The following is an 18,578-nucleotide window of genomic DNA, read 5'->3' as shown; positions in this document are numbered from 1 at the left end:
TTGTCTACCGCTAGATGGCGTTATTTGACATACGTGCCTATTCCTGTCCCAAACACGTTCCGGCAAGTTCAGGTCAGCGCCTCACCTACAGGCGACGCGGTTAAATGCTGTGATTAATAATATTAGTCGATTTCGCTAAGGGTAAATGAAAATATATGACAAAATGATACCTCTAAGCCATTGAAAATCATAAATTTTTTATTTTCCAATTATGAAGGTTAGGAATATTCGAGCAATTCACTTTAACGTTATTCTCACTCATACGTCAGTATTGTCATACTCCTTGACAAACGTATAACTGAAGTTTCACTGTATGTGCAAAATTTGCAAGTCTTATTTCATATGCGTAGTCCTCTGAGCCTCGCCCCAACGACGAGGCAGCGCCTAATTATTATCTTAAATACAATCTAGCGCGGGTGATGATAAAGAGCTGTGGATCTAGCTCACTATAGTCGGACATAATGTGAGAATAAAGTTACGAGACAATGTGAACAAAGTGCTTTCACATATGATTATATTGGCGACAGCAAAACAGGACGTGTATAATGTATATAGCAATGTTATCTGGAATTGAAAGGAAAAAGAACGAGGAAAAAAAAACAAACAAAACGTTAAATACATGAGGCGGGGGAGAAAAATCATTACTGATACGAGGAGAAGAAAGTTGGATAGGAAAATGCCGGATGTACGAAGTCTGATTGTGCAGGAACGATTAACGTTAGTCACGACCATATCAGCATGTACTACACCAAGTGCGAACAGTGCAATGGTGATAAACGCCAACCTAAATTGAACTCGGCGATTTGTCTGTCTTCTTTTAAACCCAGTATTCGTCATCACGGCGAAGTGATAATACGGATGTCATAAATGCGTGCGGTGAAGCACAGAGGAGGTCAATGGACAGGATGGAAATCATGTTCCAGACCTTTGTTCTTCGACTTTTATCTCTCTCTCTCACTCTTTCTCTCTTTGCAGGATAAACGGCCGAAAAAATGATGAATAAGTAAGTTGGGGTTAGGCCAACGTCGGGGATAATGAAGAGCTTGGAAGTCGAATATAAGTCGTTGTTGTACCTTCGTCGTCTGCAATCTTGTCGCGCTGCAGGATAATGGGATAAAAATATAAGTAAGAAAATAGAGGAACGGTAGAGAGATTTATCGGCGTATTCTACACGTCGAGAGGTAAGCGGTACCAATTGGAACGCCATGGATGTGATCCGGTAATGAGTGAACAATAACTGTTGTGTGGACCGTAGGATTTACGGAAAGCTTCGCGGGGAGGATACAGTCACGCACGTGTGTTTGCTCTCGAAGAATACGGTGTGTGGGCTACGTGTATGAAATGGGCGCGGTTCTTACCCGGTCTACAATTTCGGATGAATGGATACGCGACGTTCCTGGGTTCAAGTCCATCGAGAAAAGAGAGAGAGGGAAGGAGAGGAGGAGGGAGGGAGATCCCCTTCCAGTTCCTCGGTCGAAGGGTGCCTGGATGAGAACCAGACACGATAACCATGCCGGATGGTAACGCAGGCCTCGACCAGTCCACGCGATACATACAAGTGACTGTAGGCCTGCTGCTCACAAGCTCGAATGTACTTGAGAACGGAATGCGCGAGCAGTGACCCACTGTTTGGATTTCAACTCTCGTGTTCCCCTCCGTAAAGAGAGAAAGAGTAGAGTCCAATGAATTTTTTTTAGATAATTCAGACTCATTGCGGACGAAAAAGGTGAGGATAACTTTCTGGACGAGCATGGAATGGAGATTGTTTATAGTTACATGGGTTATATGATCTTGAGATTGGAATGTAGGAAGACCAGCCCATCGGCGGAACTTCAACTTCCACGTTTCGTGGATCTTATGAATGAAATGACAGAACAGTGGATGCCTCTTGGAATGGAATAGACGATGTCCAATTTGAATTTTGACGATCATTTTCATCCAGCAACGTAGTCGGAACCAATTCGCAGTCCACATACCGTTTGAATTTCAGCATGTGTATTCCGTCCTGGACGTAAAGGAGTCAGGTCTGCACGTTGAAAACGGAACGGAACGATAACCGGACAATCAGTCGTTGAGCTTTTTGACGATCATTTTTAACGTCGTCCAAGGAGGAGAAGGACGAGGCCCGTTGGGATCCCTATAGCCGTATTACTACCCGGTAGTATCGATTATCGAAATTGGTATTGAAAGGGATTAGAGTCGCTCCTCCAAGATGGCGGACCGGATGATCCCCGGGGTCTGGGCTGCGCTGCGAACCTACGAACTCCGAAATGAGATATTCGAATCCGAGAGGAGTATTGTTCGGAACGTCGACTGGTACTGGGAGCCGGTACCTAGTTGCAGGTAATGATGGGCTCCACGGTTATCAGCAGGGCAACCGAAAATCGAAAATCGTGAATTTTAATTGGCCGTCTTGTTAGCAGGGGAAAAGTCGAACGAGTAGGATTGAGAGGATAAAGTTCTTAACCTCATCGAATGATATACCTCGAGTGGTGTAACGTGAAAGGTTCGATTGCAATACCACGCCATTAATTCCTCCGTTGGGATTTCAGTCATTATCTTCATTCCTATATGACGTGTACCACCTAGTTTGTGATCATTCGTCCCTTAGAGTTCTCGAAATAATAATAATAATAATAATAATAATAATAATAATAACAACAGAGACCGTCATCAAAGTTGTTACGAGTATTTAAGCGGACTGGAATTTCTTACCGCATTAAACACACATACATACGTTATCGTCTTCCTCTAGGGGGATATATTTTCAGTGAACTATGCGTACAACAACCAACCCAGAGTTTGAAAACTATTTAGAGCATCAGGTGATATATGTGCGTTATCGGCGTTTCGCGGGTGGGTCTCGTAAAATTTTAAGGTTCCTTTTCGAGCCTCTCTCCCCCCTCCCTTACACCGGATCATATATAGCCAGGCTCCCATATTTCTCTCCCTGCAGTTTCGAATCTCCTCCTGGTTGCTCTCGCGTATATATGTATATAGGATCATCCAGAGCGATACGCGAAACGTTTGTCAAAGTCTCCGGTAGTCGTTGAATTCTAAACCCTCCTCCGCGGCGTATCCTCCTCAACCAGGATACTCTAGTTGACGTGATTCGTCCAAGTCCTGAGATCCAATCTATTACCTTTTTCCGGTACTTTGTACCCTCTCTCTCCTTTCCCCTTCGGTAGATTCCCTTTTGGCTTATCTTACTTCGAGGCTTTGGTTATAAGGTCTTTCGAGGCGACTCCCCCACGCGCTTTTCCACCTCGCGAGCTTGCTCGTCGTTTTCTCCCACCGTCTTTCCCCCCCTTTCACGCAAGAAAAGCTCGTAATATATTCTTTTAATCAGTAAGCTTGATTCGAATAGCGCATATATAGCCAAATATCTCGCCGCCTCCGGAAACACACCCTAATTTACAGTTGGTATATAAATTCTCATTCCGGAGAAACGGAAATTTACGATCTTATTATTATTTGAAATTGAGTATCAAGTATACGTATACAATACGCAACAAAACGAATTTATACACCGTTCTATCAACTTTGTTATTCCAAGCAATTCATTAATATGTATATAGCACATATATATATATACCTGTATACCAAACGATCTGTTCATCACCTATTTATCGACTTGTAAAAACTAGATGTGCAATATCGACAACTGAGTGAATTCAGCTGTTAAGAAAGCGTGAAGCAGTAGTGAAAAACCATTTCCGTTACAATTATTTTTACCTAATAGGAAATGCACGGCGTTGTCACAAGTTGTCGCAATGTTCCAGATGAAGAATCGCCATAAAAAATTCATCGCGCGACACTTTGACAAAAGAGAAAAAAAAAGAAAGAAAGAAGGAAAGAAACAATGAAAGAAGTAAAGAGTAATTGTATAAAAGAAAGTACGTGTTGAATATTCTAATTCGAAAATCGAGCACATATATTACATAGGATAGTAGAAAATATCATCAGCGAGCAAACAGAGAATCAGGGAGGGGGGGTTTATGATACTCTGGAGGAATTTGCTTCCATTTTAAACTGTTCCTAATTCCCGGAGAAAGCAAGCAGCTCACTCACTCAAAACTGAGGGGGTGACGATAGGACGGCAGAATACCCATCGTGGCATTATTATACTCTCTATCCCGGAAAGTATATAAACTCCGACAACTAAGCATCAAGAATGAAGAAGTATATTTGGCATGGAATAATGCCAGAAGAAGTAATGGATGTATACGTAAATAGAAAAGTGAAGGAAAAATAAAGAGGGAAAAGAGAGAGAAAAAAAAACAACAACCCCAGAGAAACGACTAATTTTAGCAACCGGTATGTTGCAGTTACTGCTTTTAAAATGAAGGAAATTGGAGCTGATCTCGCGTTGACGACGAGAAGCATATCACAGGTTGAAAAAATTCATTAATTTCATATCTGCCCCTCAAGCCCCGAGTCACGGGGGCAGAGTATTTCCTAATGTCGGTGCGGAATAACCGTTTTTGCATTAAACCCAGCCAATGATAATTACGGGCCTTTGGTGGGAAACAAAGGATGAACTGCCCAGGTGGGGTATAATTTTTGGTGAATCTGGGGTGTCTGTCCTCGACCCGAAAGTGGCCGGTTAGAGGGCCAGGAGCGCTGTTCCAGGGTCCATTGCGAAATAGTTTTACGAGTATGGAGTAAAGGCACAGGCCGAAAGGGGGCTGACGGATCTCTCTCTCTCGCTCTCTCTCTCATCCCTCCTGGGCCACAGGCGTAACTCGGTGGAGTATGACGGGGGTGTGCCTCTCTTTCGAGGAGCGTTGGCGGCGGCAACCGGCCGAGTCCCGCGCTTGCCTCGCTCAACAACCCACTATTGATTTGCGCCAGGGCGCAGGCCGAGATCCTGTGCTCTCAGTTAGTGGTGGTGACGGCGATGGTGGTGGTGTTGGTGGTATTGGTAGGTCTGTGAGGGGTGTGTAGCACAGGGTTTAGAGAAAGGAAGAGAGAGAGAAGCAACGTTGCCAATGGGGGGCGAGAGAGAGAGAGAGAGAGAGAGAGAGAGAGAGAGAGAGAGAGAGAGAGAGAGAGAGAGAGAGAGAGAGAGAGAGAGAGAGAGAGAGAGAGAGAGAGAGAGAGAGAGAGAGAGAGAGAGAGAGAGAGAGGAGCGGCTAAGCCATGGCCCGGTACACGACTACAACAACATGATTCCGCACACCGTCGTCTGCTTACCACCCTCCTCTACCGGCGGCGGCGAAGGGCGAGGGCAGGGTACGAGAGCCACGAGGCTCGAACTTAGTAGGGGAAGGTTAACTGCGCCCTGACAACCCCTCGTCGCCGCTTCCCCACGACGGTACGTACAACCGTTGCCAAACGTGATCCCGAAACTACTGACTGAAATAACAAGTCAGGGGTATGGGGGATGGGGAATAGAGGAGTGAGGTGGGGGGCTCCTGGCAGGTACATCAAATTACAGATAGACAGACTCCGGACCCGTTGACCTTACACGCGACCCTCCGGTTTGGGAGCAGGGATTAATACTCGTCGATGGTACTCGGGAGAAAGAAGGGGAGCCCCCGAAACTCCACTCTGTCGAAAAATTGTTCATCCGATCATTTTTTATACCGGTAGAGAACTAAGGGGGAAGGGGACATAAACCTACCATGAGAACGAGGAATTGGCGGTTTGGTTTGGTTTGGTTTGGGGTTGGGTCTTCTTTTTCTTCTTCTTCTTCTTCTTCTTCTTGCTTGGTTGTCTAGCTGCCATGTCTCCTCGGAGGACGGTAGGACGAGTTTTAAATTGACGTCCTGTTGCTCGGCGACAAGCACGAGAAGAAGAACAAGAAGAAGAAGAAGGAGAAGAAGGCAACTGGCTTGGTTGTGGAGAGAGCGGGAGTACGTTGCGAAAAAAGATTGAGGAAAGCGTGAAGCGAACGGAGAAAGGAGCCAGCGGGACACTGATCAAATTAGAATCGTTAAAAGTTGGAGCACACAAAGAGAGGGAGGAGATGAACAGAGAGAGAGAGAGAGAGAGAGAGAGAGAGAGAGAGAGAGAGAGTGAGAGAGAGACAGAGGAAGGGGGGGATAAAGCTTGGCGACGGGGACGCGATGCTGGGGTTTCACCATGTGTTACGCAGCCATGAAGGATCCTTTCAAATTTAGGACGACGGGACGACCGAGGTTCTGCGAAATGTTTACCCCATACTGTTACGAAAGTTACACATACGGGTTCCTCTCCGCTTTACCTCAACCTCTACCGCCTTCGAAAATTCTGTAAAGAAAGCCAAGATGGCAGCTTTTCGTCCTAGTACGCTTTCTGGTTACGTAATCATGCGGGTTAAGAAAATAAAAAAAAAGCGGGGTGGTAGTGGGAGAAGCGAACGCGAGGGTCTCAGGTTGTTCTAGGATCGTCGCCTTCCGCGAATACCAAATTTCTACCCCAAAGGATTTGAAAAGAGGGAAGGAGGGGAGTAGGGGCTGCCTTGATTAGTCCTTTTAAACATGTCACGTGATTTATTTTCGACTCCAGTGCCACACAACGATCAACAGAATTCCGTTTACATAATACCCCCAATATTTTCGGTTAGATTTTACCCTGCAGAGGACCGAAATCACCATACTTCAAGGTTATACATACCACACTGCTTTGACTTTTAAATGAGGCTGTAGAAATCTTTCTTCGTGGGAATGAGAAGTAGTTGGGGAAAGATAAGAGAAAGGAAGAAAAAAAGAAAGAAAAAAAATGAAAAGAGAGTGGAGTCCTCTTTGGTTAATCGGGAAACTCTTCATCCCAGAAAACATCTTCCCATTCCCACCCTCCTTTTCCTCCCTTTTTTTTCAGCCCCTCCACAGTGCCGAGGACCAGCAGCAGCCGGCAGACTGACTCTCGGAGTGAGTAAAAGGAAAACGTCAGAAATATTATGTAGGGATCGATAAGGTTTGAGAAGCGTTTGAAAATTGTTTCCCCGCGAACGAGGTGCTTTTCCGTAATTGCACAACTTTCTTCCCAACGACGTCATGGAGCTAAACGAAACCTTGGTAGGTACCTTATACCCACCCGCGACGGTAATCCAGTGATCGGAATGACGACTGGTTCAGATTTTTCCCTCTCCAAACGGGACCAGTGAGGGAGCAGACACGACTTCAGACCATTTCAGAATCGAACTCGTGTTCCGGGGATATTGATTCACCTTCTCTTATGGTGAATGCTCCGTCTAATGTGGTACTTGAGCTACCACGTTTCCCGATTTCATTCCGCCCGCAGTGCCAGATTTGACCAGCGAATGTGTTTCACCAAGTAGACAAAACGGCAAATGGACAAATCCAGACGGCATGCCAAGTCGCGAATTCTTCACGGAGTAAAGAAGACAAGCCAAAACGTTTCGGTGTCACGTCATGCTGTAAATCAGATGGTGCCGATGCTGTATGAGCTATGTAGTGTATTTAGATACAACAGGTTCGAACCCTATACAACTCCGACCTTCTGTGGGGTTAGGACGACGGCACACATCCACTCCAACGACTAAAGGGTGCGCCTCAGCCTTCGCCCTGGAGCAACACGCCCGGAAACACCCTTTGCTCTGCGGAATCATCCAATTCTCAGTAAGCTTGTTTTATCTATCCTGAGATGATGCGAAGACGATGCTGCAGAAGGAGTAGGAGGACTGATTCCCAAGCGAGTAGTTTAGCGTCGAGGTATTGATGAGAGTGAATTACAACCGGACAATATCTTCTCCAGAGAGAGGTAGATAGACGCGTCGCCGATGATATACAATGCGATTCGAGAGTTCGCTCAGAGTTCAAACGACTGAGAGTCTGAGGTAATGGGATACTGTAATGGGGTTCAGCGAGATGATAAATCCGTTCCTAATAGACGCACCGCAGCTAAAGTGTCTAAAAAAAAAAAAAAATGATGTTTCTCTTATACCTTAAAATACGCCCGGTCATTCTCCCATGAAGTTACCGATTGATTCGTTCAAATGCAGGTGTGTTGTGTTGTCTACACAGAGGCAGAATTGGTAAAGAGAAAAAAAAATGTACACTTTTAATGAAGATATTATATGATACAGTCGGGAAATAATTTCAAGGTCTTCTTAACAAGCCTTGGTTGCAGTTTTCGGTATAGCATAATCCTACAAAAATACATTGAGGTTCGATCTCGAGGATTGTATGTTTGTGCCGAAATTTTATAAACAAATGGAAATGGTCATATGTTTGTTCACAAAAATAACGATTCGCTGTTGATATTTGGAAGTTAAAGTACAAATTAGCTTTAGAATTTCTATGGAGAAAATCATCGTAATGGTGAAAATCTTTCCTGAACGTGGTTGAAATCTCATTTATAAGAATACACAGTCGTCCCGTCGTCGTCGTCGTTTATTTTTCACAGAGGGATAAGAATCAATCTCCTCGCACGTTCTGTACCGAGTAAAAAAAGACGCGGTTAAATCAAGGTTGATGAAATAGGCACGTGGTAAACGGTACGTGTCCGAAAATGGTTCTAGAAGAGCAGCAGAAGTGATAGTGTCATCCGCCTCTGGACGACTTCTTCTCTGAGAATCAATCCGAGTCTCTTTCTCACCATCCCTGGGTATGGACCGGTGTGCGGGGATGAATTGAAGAAGATACAAATGGATGAGGAGAATAAAGAAAAAGAAAAATCCTGCCCGGAATAACGAAACGTGATCTTTAAATCGCCAAAAAAGAAATTGTCGCTGCATGGTGATTTGTAACGTTACGGTAAATGCCTTGATCCGTTTAGTTCGTTGTCGTCTCACGGTTATCACTGGGGAGAAGTAGGAAGCATTTATAGATGCACTTTTCAGGCACGTACCACCAGAATTACACGTCGTTGACGGAACAGAACCTAGTCCGTCCGTTACGAAAGAGGCAAAGTGAAGGTAAAATAAAAAAAGAAACATACCCAATAAGAATTTGATCGTGCAGTACGTGCATGTGTTTCTTTCTATCTTTTCTACATCCTCTCGGTTACATCTATCATTAAACAACAGCACCGTCTACAGGAAAAAAGAAAAAGTAAAAGCCATCGACTAACTGTTAACCGATGCTGAAACTGACCGACGACAGCCTGTCGCCGATAATACTCCAAAGTCCTTGCACCTAGAATGTTTTTTATGGTAGAACGATGGATTAATATGTATTATTGTTTATAACTTCAGCCGCAAGTAAAAATCTCTGATTTTGGCTGATCCGAATGTTCAATCCATGGAAATGATTGCGCTCTTCTGCGTCGACTTCTGTTGACCAACTGTTCGCGTTACTGGATAAGAACTTGAGTTCTTTACAAGACTGATGTTCGTCAAGTTTTAATGCAACGATGCATTTTCTGGTTAAATTTCGCAACTTCGGTGTATCGTCGGAAATTCAGTGAACCATGATTAGTACAGTTCTCTTGGCTACAAAAATTGTTGGTGAAGTTAAAGTGGATGAAAATTGGAAGCTTAGGACTCCTATGTGTGTAGAAGAAGAACTGGCGTTGTAAGTTCAGAAATTTAACATCCGATGGTGTTACTTAAACATCCCAAACCACAGTCTACATGCGCAGTAAATTGCACATGGGATTTTTCTTCCAATGCACCACAAATAAACTGACATTTGATAAAATCTGGATCTCTTCCTAAGCAGCGATTGATCATCGTGGTTCAGTCACGTTAACGTACCAAAGAAACCCGAACCTCGTCGAGTCCCTGAACCAGCGCACGCCCACCAGAGTAGACAGTGGAAGGTATTTCGTTTCTGGCATAGCTGCTGCGAGAGGAACAAGCGGATTTCCAATGAAAAGAGAATGGGGCAGCAGTAAAACCGGGAGGTCAACAGGGTCGCGCGGTGATCCTTCCAATCGGAAGACCCTGGACTGCGAGGTATCAGGCAGGTTGGCACGCCACGTTCGCGATGCCGATGTGCATCGGCAAGAGCAGGAGCACCAGCAGCACCAGCGGCAGCAGCTCGTAGTGTAGAGAACGAAGAGAGGAGTCGAGAAAAAGCTCAATCAACTTGGCCAGCAATTAACCCGGGCGGCGGGCGAGTCACGGAAGTCGGCTTTGGTACGCAGGGGGCAAAGGCATGCCCTTCCACCTTCCCCCCTCGATGCCGTATCACCGGGATGCCTAGCTTCCTCCTCGAGGCACTCTCATGCCTGCCAACCAACCATCGCGTGGGCGAGACGGGCGAAGGGCGAGGGCTCGGCGGCGATGGTGGGGGTCAGATACCTTGGAGGTCACATCCTCTGTACTTCCTCCCCATTGAGGAAGCCCTGTATAGAGAGAGCCCTGCAAACCACACCCATTTCTCTCTGACGTTCCGTAACTGTTTTTGGAAAGTCTCTCTCGAGGCTTCTTCCTACACTGTCGTCGGACGTCCTTCTTCTCATCGTCCTCATCCTCATCCGTGTTCTTGTTGTTGTTGTTATTGCCGTCGTTTTTTACTTCGCGACGACTGACATTACGATGACGATAACGATAACAAGAATGCAAAAGGAACACAACGATGGATACTTCGCAGCTTTTCCGGAATTCAACGACACACTTCCCCCAACATTTAGCTACTGAATGAGACGTATCGCGGAGTGTCTTTGGAATCTCTTTTCCGGCACGTTATTTTTTTTTTTACTTAGACACTCGCTGTCTAGTAGACACACCTAATTTCAATGGGTTATATATAACTCGCCTTATCCTCATGCGGTGTAATACCACAATATCCCCATAAATGCGTTATCATCCTTTCGTTGTCGATTTTTAACCACTTCTCCGGTTGTTGCAAACCGTGCCAATTCATGCTTTGATTATTCTTTTCTCATTCTTTGTCTACCTTTTAACCATGTTTCTTCTACCTGTATGCATGCATCTGTAATCGATTAATTATTATCTTTTATTCGGCCGTATCAATGTTGGTTCGTTTTATTCATTTATTGATCTATCGATCTCATCATTTTTCAACCACGAATTTGAGTCATGTTTCAAAGAGCCCGTTAGGTAGGTGTAATACAGGCAAGGCGCGGCTTTCTCCTTCTCATTTCCGTTCCAACCCAGTCGGAATTCTCAAGTTTAAAGTCAGTCTCTAATATACATATATTTACAATATACGTATACATGCCTTAAACTCAGACAGACGCGTACCTACAGTAGTCCAAAAAAGTTATCCGAGGGTTTGTCCCGGTGTTTTTACAAAGTCTAGTCTCAGTCTCTTCAATGTTTTCCTATCATCTTGAAGTTAGTAACGTTATTTGAACGATTCGTGTTGAAAAAAAAACAACAAACTATCATTTCGTAACTTTGGAATTGTCTGAAATTTAGTAAACTGTAATGAAACAAAAAATGTTAATATTTTGAAACGTTAGTTCCTTCAGATTATTAGAAAATTAGAAGAAAAGTAAGTTTTTCCCTGTCATTCGTTATGACAACGTTACTAACTTCAACGTCATGTTTTCCTTGCAAGTATGTAAACTGCACTGAGACACCTTTACAGCTGAAAGACAAAAAAAAAACAAAAAACTTGGCAACCAAAGACTGACTTTTTTTTCAGTTCGTGAAGTTCTTCCCTCTTTCAATATTTCAAATTGCGTTCTTCTTGACCAAAAGTACAGTATAAGGGCAAGTTAACTAAAATCCTGCAAAAAAAAAAAAAAAAATCCACACGCAACTGAGATTCGAAGAATTTGAATGACGAGAAAATCCTGTAGGTAATAGGTAAAGTAAAAAAACAGGAGAGGATGAAAGAGAGAGAAAGACTGCTTTCGGATGAAATCGTTACGTAGGAGGTTGGTGAGGGAGAAAACAAACAAGACGAAGAAAGAAAAGAAATAAAAAAAAAAAAAAAGAAAAACCGTAGAAATGGCGGGTGAAGGAGAGAAAAGAAAAAAAAATCTATTCACCTATATAAGCCGTGGAATTGGGACTCGGCAGTGGGATTATACGAAACGCGATTCCTGCAGAGCCACGAGCTTAAATCAATCTTTGACACCGCAAGGATATGAACTCGTTTTCTCCGAAGTGTATAATAACGGCAGTCGAAAAACCAATTTCGAGTCAGAAATACTACGGCCTTATATATATTCTCTCACAGTTTTCATATTGTTCTACCGTGTCAATGAAGAAGTCTACCAAATGGGGAATTTTGAATGAGATACGGTGTACAGATTTCGTCAAGTTTCTTTCCTTCTTGCCAGACCCCTCTAATTTGTTGTTAGTAAACATCGAGTACCTAATGTATAACATAGTACATATGTATATTAAGGGTGGTCCTTATTTAGGTTGGTGACGAATTTACTTCGGATCACCCATCACATCAACTTCAAATAATTTGAAAACAATTGCATAATTTTTTCAGATTTTTACCTCAACTCTAAGATAGTCCGTTTTGTGATCGAAGTTTCTTATGAGAAAAACTTTTTTTTCTCGACATATATTTCATTGTGAGTGTAACAATTTTCCAAGAAATTTTCATTTCTTCTAAAGAAAAAAAAAGTCAGATTTCGAGGTTGTGCAATTCGTCGAGATTTCCTGGTAAGATGACGTCAATTATTTTTTTTCACATAGTATCGCTAATACTCGCTAAGACCACGAAGTCGCAAATTTCTCGGAACATTGTTAATCTCACAATAAAATATATACCGAGAAAAAAAAAAAAATTTTCCCATTTTTCCCATTACCGTAAGAAAATTCGACAAAAAAACGGACTGTCTTAGAGGTGAGGTAAAAATATGAGTAAGAAAAAAAAAAAAAAATGAGGCAATTGTTTTAAAATTATTTGACGTTGATTTGGGGGATGAGAGGGGAAAAAATTCGTCAACACCCTAAATAAGGATAAACATAATTTATCTATGTATACATAAAGGAAAATCATATAGAGATAAGGAGCGCGAGAACATCGCCGCATCTATCATCGATTTTACTTATTCATTGATTTATTCATTATTCACTATCTAATTAGAGCGGTGTCGAACGATCGGAGAAACTACAACGGAATCGAGGGATTGATTTCCAATTAGACATGCCGGAGCAATGCCAATGTACATCCGCGCTATATGCGTGTGCATATTGCACATTGCGGCGATGAGTTCATCTTCCGGATGATCGCCTCTGCCTGTCTGGCTCAGTCTGCTTGCATTTATATGTCTACCTACACGTAGCGCGAAAACGATAAATTGCGAAATTAGAAACAGGAACAGGAACGATAAAAAAGAAGTAGAAAAAAATCCGACGACCTGAAGCAACGCAACAGAATCCGACCAACTGACTCTGTAATCGTATCATTTTATTCATCTTCCAAGAGATATTTAACTGAGAGTTAAAAAAAAAAAGAAAGTGACGTCATTATTGCAACATATTCATTCACGTTTACCCAAATTTTACCTGTGATTACTTTGACTAGGTGATTTCTCATACGATTTCAAAGATTCACTAAAATAGCACAAAGAGATTTCTCTAATTCTAAATGATTTCTCATTACTACCAATGATTAATAATGCCAAATTTTATTCCAACATCACTGTCTTCGGTATGATTTCGAAGATTCGGAAATCATTTCGAACGATATCGACACCATGATTACTTACTCGAGTATAGGGGAAGATTCCTCGTCATCTTTTTTGTACAATACATTATATTTCACAATATATAAGCGGCGTGTCATTTTCATTTATAATGACATATGAGCCATCATATTAGTTCGTTCGTTCGTTCGTTCCATTCTGGCTTCTTCACCACCCACGACTCTTTTCACAAATCACAGTGTAACATTTCATCCGTCGTTTCATATACCCAGTTACACAAACACACACACACAAGCAAAATGTATAAAAAAAAAAAAAAAACGCATCGTGTGTGTGGGTAGATATCATACAAATGGAACACGTTAGCACTGCAGTGTTTTTATCCTTTATCTCTCTTTCTCTCTCTTTCTTTACATTTCATTCTTTTTCTACATCTGTCGTCTTGCTACATTGTTCAACTGTTCCAAATGATTAATCTGAACTTTCGAGGGAACGTTAAATACAATTTAACTTTTTCTCTTTATTTGTCGTGTGTCTTTTCATTAGTACAATCGGAGTGAACCAGATTCAAGTTTCGAAACGGTGCTAGGGGGTTTTTAATTCTTTAAACTTTTTTTTTTTTACACATGTTATACGATAGATTGTTGTACACAATATTATGTATCCAGGAAGTTTTTGCTTCGATATATAATAAGACAAAAAAAAACATCCGATAAAATTTTCTTTACCATATCATATAATATGGATATAATCGTAATGAACTTAAGTATTTTTTTCTCATTCTCGTTTCATTCGACAAGTTTTTGTTCTTTTTCAAGACAGAATAATTCTCAATTTAAAGACGAACTGCACGGGGAAAAAAGGGGGTGACGGGGGGGGGGGGGGGGGGGGGGGGATAAAATATACGCAAGAGACAATGCGGAGGAAGAGAAAGGAAAAATCTCTCATTCAGGTGAAACGGAACAGTTTAGCAGGGAGTATAAGAAAAGAGGTGAATATCGTTGATTGACGTTCGAATAATAATAATAATGATAATAACAACGACGGCGACGACGGCAATAACGATAATAATGTTAATGATTGAAAAAGTTGTAATAAAGAGTAAAGTTTCGAACGAATGAGTGAACAAATTTAACGAACTTGCTATAAAAAAGGATTATATGTACGAGTATATGAAAATTTGCTTTCGCTAGTGAAGAAAACATGTATAGTTAAGAATAATAATTACAACGATAACATTGATAATAGCGATGAGATAAATGATGACGGAAACGGAAACAGAAATGAAGTATAAAAATTCGAAAAAAATAAAATAAAAAAATAGAAAGCGAAGAGAACAGAATTGAGCCGAAAAAAAGGAGCGAACTTTTATCCCGACGATCCCGCCGCCTCTCGCTCCGCAGCAGCACGAAATCCTGATTGGAGAGGTATGTGAGAACGGAATCCTGGAGCTAAGATGCCTAATATACCGACCTACCTAAGTAGGTTGCCTCCAAGTATCGCGTTTCAATCTTGCAGAGCATAGCGTACGACAACGGAACGTTTTCCAAATCTGCGTGCGTATGTGTAAGACCAAATTCCGTTATATATATATATAGTCTGTGGAAAGGAGCAAGCAAAAGTTTGCCAACCAATTCCCTTTTTCGTTTTTTCCTTTTGTAAAAAAAGGTGCTGCTGGTCCGTTATACGAAATATGGAAAGATCTTTGGAAAAATTTCGCGTACTAAGGTTTGTATATGAGAGAAAAAAAGAATTAAAGAAAGAAGATAAGAGAAATAAAATACAGAATGAAATAGAAAAAAAAAAAAATTTTTTTTTCCAAAAATCTCTACCCGATTTCTCCTTTACGTTAGTTATATTGTATTACATTAACAGTGAATGTGTCGGTTGTGTATCCCGTTAAACAGCTTGCAAGATTTCGTAATGTCAAGTGTATAAATGTATGCGTACAATATACTTGTGTAGGTGTAGAGTACGTGCAAAGTTGACGAGTATGTACGTATTACAACATTTCACATCCTAACTATAATAATACTCGTAAGAATTTTTGGACATCTGCACTTTCGCTATCAAAATTACCTCACTTTTGTTAAATATGGTCTCGTCGTTTAGTACTTTTTTTTTTTGTTGCTTTCTGTTCTTTTTTATTTCCTGCAATGAAAGAAATTCTGTTTCACGGCATTGTATTACTGCATTATTTTGGCAATATTATAGAAGGAAATGGCATGATCAGACTCGAATGTCGATAATTATGCCAGAGCTGTCAGAAGACAAAAAAACAAAAATTAACCAACTACGAGTATATATTATAGCATTCGAATTTTTTGCTGTGACTTACGTTGAAAGTTATTGTGTTTTAGACTTTTTTATAAAGAAACTTCACTTATATTATACGGATGCCATTTATGCCGAAATTTTTTCAGATATTCAAATACGCTAGAATCAATTGATACCTAATTATTTTATACAAACTCATGACGGGTTTTTTGAGATGGTTCTGTCAATATTATACACGCAACAAATAAAAAGGCAAGATTCTAAAATCGTTGTGTATCTTGAATGAACTGATCAATTGTTAGGTAAGAAAAGCACGTGTCTAAAATTTTGATATTAGTTCAAGCTTGATCGAAAAGTTTAATAATAAGGTCTTGTAGGGTGAATGAAACTTGGTAAGCCATCGAAATGTACGAAATGGTAGTAAACTTGAGTTATTGATCAAACTTGATGGATCGAAACTTCGAACACATGTAAGCAATCTTCATTAATGGGTTCCCAGTGTCTAACTATTCTTTTAGAATCATATCTCGAACGAGTTTCCTTTCTAAGCAAATTTCATGTGCCAATGATTAGCGACGCAATTGACAGGAGAAACAAACGACACGTTGATCGTAGACACAAAATTTCCATATAAAGAAAGCTTGTTTCAGTTTTGATTCCAAAAAAAATAGTTAGCCGCTGGGAACCCATTAATGAACATTACTGTACGTATAAGAAACGCAGGAATTTTAGGATTTTTTTTTAAGATTGTTAGATTCCAACCTTTTCTCAGCTTAACGATTTGGGTGTATAATTACAGTATAGTTACAGCAGACAAAATCAGTAATTATATCCAACTAGAAGTAGAGAGGCGAGAGAATGTGTATCTAACTATGAAAAAGAAAGATAGAGAGAAAGAAAGAAAGAAAGAAAGAAAGAAAGAAGGAATCCCGATTGTTAGGTGTCTTATTATACAGTGTCCTCTTCTTCACGAATTTGTAGGACCTTTCCCTTAGTTTTCGGACTCCCTTTATCCGCCGCAAGTATACCTAACCTATCTACGTATGCATGCACCTAACTACCTATCTACCTACCTACTACCCAGATAGATCGAAGGACGGTACGAGGAGAGATAAGGATAAGAGAAGTAAAAAAAAAAAGAAGGGGGTAAAAAAAAGAACATAAGAAAAAGAATAAAGTATAAAAGAAGAAAGAAAGAGGGGACAGTAAACGGAATGGCTCTATCTATAAGGGGTTCCCAATTTCCGGAAGAGCGGTCCAGCGTGTTTGAATAATGCTTGGGTCAGCTCTCAATTCGCGTCTTTTTCCTTCCTCTATACACAAGTACATCCATAGACGCGGGTCGGTGTGTACATGTGTAGACGGATCAAACTGCACGCCTGGTTTCTAACCCCCCCCCCGCGATCATAAAACCGTAAAACCTGCAAATTTGTCCAGGGTCGTCAATGTCCGAGATGTCACTTTAACACCCTAACCTAACCTAAACGAAACTCCCCCGAGGTAATGCGACTTTTCTCCCTTTTCTCCTGCGCGAAAGGTTTCATTTTTTTCACGCCAGAGGGCTGACCCTCTTTTTCATTCGATTTCGGCACTCTCTTTGCTCTTCTGAGTAAATGAGGTAGTTTTTCAAACTTTCAAGAAACTACAGAGTTTGCAGTAGTGCCGCTTAAACACGGCAGACCGACACTGGCATACGATTTCTACTACCTTCTTTGAGGTTATGGGCAGAGTACTCTGTTGCCGCGAAGTTACCCACACTTGTTTTTACTTGTTTACAGACCATCTTGAGAAGTCTCCTTGAGAAGTTGAATTTCGTGTTTCCGAAAGTTTGAAGTAATTTCATCGCTCGGGATCATGATCAGACGATGCATTGGTGAAAATTGATGGTCCGACATACCGTTGGGTGAGATTTTTGTGTGCCTGTAAAATTTCTGGACAAGACTAGGCAGAAAAAAAAAAATAAAAAAATTTCAAAGTGAATGAATATGCATTATAACTTTCCCCGTTTGTCAGAGTTAACTGGTCATAATGGCCCCCTTGAAACCAGGGATACCAATAAAGGGAAAGACGGACGTACGTTCGTCGGACAGCGAGAGGTGCGTTATTACGTTATTGGCCTTCGGTGGCCTCTGCAGGCACCTACCAGCAGCATTGCAGGAGCAGCAGAGCTGCGAGCCCGAGACTTCGGCTCCTGCAGGCTCCTCTGGATGAATTTTTAATAATGGTTCTCTCTCTAACCTGGGCCGAGACGACGAGGATGAGTAGGAAAAGGAGGATGGGTATGAGATACGTATACGTGTTGTATAGGCGAATATCTGAAATTGGAAATTCCCGCGGGGCGCGACTGTGCTGCAAAAAATATGAACCCCACCGATGGGAGGGGGAGCAGAAAAGAAGATCATGAGAACGAGGAGGTGAGAATTTTATCAATTCCGTGAAACGTGCATGATATACGCCGTTGCAGCCGCACACAGTGTGCGCCATCAGGTAAATATGTACCATATTTCTACATGAGGCAGACGCAGTCTTCGAAATGATACGGTATAAACTGTTTTTATTTCCTAGCTGAGTGTGAAAAATTCAACTTTACGTACCCCAATGAGTGCGTAAAATAGTACATTCCCTCACTAGTGCGAGAATAAATTAAAATATCTAGTTACACTAAAAGAAAAGATATTTCGATTCGATTCCCGCACTAGTGCATCAATTTGGTTTTACAAAATCGAAGTTTCCGCACTCAGTTAGGAATTACAGTATACCTAACACGTGCGCATAAGTGTCCCTCGCACTGTTTATTTTTTTTTTTTTATAAAAAACTCGACACGTTC

General features: G+C 41.5%; 1 protein-coding gene across 3 annotated transcripts in view; it reads right to left on the bottom strand.

Annotated features, from left to right (window-relative positions):
* Positions 1-18,578, bottom strand: part of LOC107217144 (plexin-A4) — a 68,394-nt gene that overhangs the window by 21,796 nt on the left and 28,020 nt on the right. The gene's annotated exons all lie outside the window — the stretch shown is intronic.

The sequence above is a fragment of the Neodiprion lecontei genome, chromosome 5, assembly GCF_021901455.1.
Source record: "Neodiprion lecontei isolate iyNeoLeco1 chromosome 5, iyNeoLeco1.1, whole genome shotgun sequence".
Classification (NCBI taxonomy): Eukaryota; Metazoa; Arthropoda; class Insecta; order Hymenoptera; family Diprionidae; genus Neodiprion; species Neodiprion lecontei.
Note: the sequence above shows the minus strand (reverse complement) of the source record. Positions and strands in the feature narration are given on the sequence as shown.